We start from the raw sequence: 2,769 nt of genomic DNA, 5'->3' as shown, positions 1-2,769 counted from the left end.
GGCACTTAACAACAACAACAACAACAAGAGGTATTTTTGAGTCAAAATTGTTTTAAAAGCTTAAATATAGTAAATTTATAAACTTTCTTTTGTAGACAAACAAAAAATCCAGCACAGGGACCATTGTTTATAAAATTTGTGAAACAATTTTGGAACATTCCAGAATGAGGGAGGCAGAGCGCTGCGATAGAAATAGTGTGGAGTCAGCCAGTAGTTGGATTATGTATGCAGAACCCTGTAGGCCATCATAAGAAATCTGGGTTTTATTCTAAGTATGATGAGATGTAATGGGAAAATTCAGAGTAGAATTCCTACTATTGGACATGTGTTTGTAAAATATCAGTCAACTTTTAGGAGAATATCCTATGAGGGAAAATTCAAAGCTTGGAAACAACTGGGAGGCTGATATTCTAGGTAAGAGATGATAGGTTTCTGAATTAAATCAGTGCCTCTCAAATTTTTTGACATTACGCAACAAACAGAAAATGATAATATTTACATGACACATTGAAGTAAATTGACAAGGTTACTAATAGTTCAAGGCTGCAACCTATATGCTAAGTCTACCCAAGACCAAACTCTTTCTACACCTAGAATAACATTTCACAACACACCAGAGATTTGTACATCTACATGTGAAGCAATGACTGAGAAATTTCAGATCTAAGACACATTGATTACGAGTTACATCTACAGAGGAAAGCTCTTCCCAATCTGCTAACTGAAAAGAATAAAATATTATGTGTTACTATTCTGGTGAAAGGAACCCTAGTGATGCAACAGTTAAGTGCTGAGCTGCTAAACAAAAGATCATCAGTTCAAACCTGACTGGAGGCTTCATGAGAGAAAGTACACCCATAAAGTTAACAGCCAAGAAAACTCTGTGAAATAATACTACTCTGTAACTAATGAGTAGGAATCAAGTCGAAGGCGTCTAACAACAACATTCTTTTAAACTTCAAGTTTAGTTCATAAGCACACTCACAAATGTGTGTGTACAGGCATGCATACACATATATCTCTCAATGGGATATTCATCAAAATATTGGCAAGGATCATCTCTGGATGGAGAAGAAGATAAATAATGGGTTACTTTCTCATCTACTCTCTCTCTATGTACTTCTGCAATGATATGATTATTTATAATAACACTGCATTGCTTTGTAAGGTGAATATATATATATATACATGAAAAAAAAAAATTCAATATGGTATTGGTGCCTGTCTGAATCTGCAGCCAACCAATGGAGCTGAGCAGCTTTATCTTCCACAGTTTCCTGGGGACCATTTGACAACTTGACTGACTGCAGCCCCATATCAAACCTCAATATCCATGTCCAGACATGTCGGGACATGGATATTCCTTTAAGCTTCCCAGGTGACCGGTATATTCATTCTTGATTAAAAACTATTGTTGTTGCGGCTGTGTTGTGCCATCAAGTCAGTTCTAATCATAGCGACCCTATAAGGACTTTGCAAGAAGCACCTGGTGGGTTTGAACCACCAACTTATGATTAACAGGCCAGTGCTGATCCTACAGTACCACACCAGGACTCCAAAACCATTATATGATATGAAGCCCTTTGTCCAAGAAAAACTCCACCTCTACCCCATTAATCTGGAGTCTTGGTGTGGCGCTGTGGGTTAATGCACCAGACTGCAAAGCCATTTGAATTGCAAGGTCGGCAGTTGAAGCTCACCAGCTGCTCCTCGGAAACCCTATACACGGTCACTATGGGTTGAAATCGATTAGATGGCACTTAACAACAATAAAAATAGTGGAGCTGGAAGGGCCTAGAGAGAATACTGCCACCCAGACGCTGGAATATATCCACTCCAGTGAAGTGATCATGCTCATTGGCTACTCCTGACAGGAGAGGCCTTCCTCAGAGAGGCTGCTCTAAAGTGAAAATTCCACATCACCACATGCCAGGGTCATGAAATGGCCATCAGTCTGTCCAAAGCAGGTATGGAACTGCTGTCATGACTGATGCTGTCATTTTTGCTGTTTATGTCAAGAGTCCACAAGGTGATTATTGGCACAAAGACCATCCTGGCCAACCGTGCCCTGTGAGGTATGACAGGAACTCACACTCTAACACTGGCAGTGACACATCATTCCAGCCGGCTCATTGTCTGTGCTCCTATGTCCAAGCATTCCCCACAGTTCCCCAATGAAGAAATTCATTTCCTAAGTTTGTGGCTCCTAAAGAAGTCCGACCTTTCACAGAAGGGAACATTCTGGAGAAGGTCAGCGTTCACTGCACTGTGGTTGACTACATGGCTCCAGAGCTCATTACACTCTTTATCTCTGACATTGGTGGGAATGCGCCTTCCTACATCTACTGCATGCTGAGCAAGCTCTACCATCCTGACGATCATGTCCTCTGACTGCCACTGCCCTAAACAGAAGTCACTGAGGATGGAGAGACCTCAGTGTTCCTGCGCAGCACCCGCTTTATACAGAGGAGGAGTAGGAGTCAGCATCGAAGACGCTGATCCTTCTCCTGCCTCTTCAATGAGCCTCTGGCAGCGTACACACCCAGGACTAGTTTCTCCCTTTGGAACCTTAACAAGGCAGCAGGTTTTCACATGTTGATTTTGAAGCCTTAGTGTTACGGTTGTGTCTGCTTCAGGAACTTGGACTTTCTGGTTCAGTGGTATGTTAAACATAACACTAGAAGCCTTGCTGGGATCGAGAGTTTTGCTCAGAAATGGCTACCACGCCTTTTTCCTAGCCTCTGCCAGTAAAGATTCCTTGCAGGTTAA

The 2,769-nt window shown here is 41.7% G+C and overlaps 1 pseudogene; it reads left to right on the top strand.

Annotated features, from left to right (window-relative positions):
* Positions 1–2,391, top strand: part of LOC102842125 — a 29,123-nt pseudogene extending 26,732 nt beyond the window's left edge.
* The last annotated feature ends 378 nt before the right edge of the window (positions 2,392–2,769 follow it).

The sequence above is a fragment of the Chrysochloris asiatica genome, unplaced genomic scaffold (genome assembly GCF_000296735.1).
Source record: "Chrysochloris asiatica unplaced genomic scaffold, ChrAsi1.0 scaffold00076, whole genome shotgun sequence".
Taxonomy (NCBI): Eukaryota; Metazoa; Chordata; class Mammalia; order Afrosoricida; family Chrysochloridae; genus Chrysochloris; species Chrysochloris asiatica.
The sequence above is the reverse complement of the archived record's forward strand: the minus strand, read 5'-3'. Positions and strand labels throughout refer to the sequence as shown.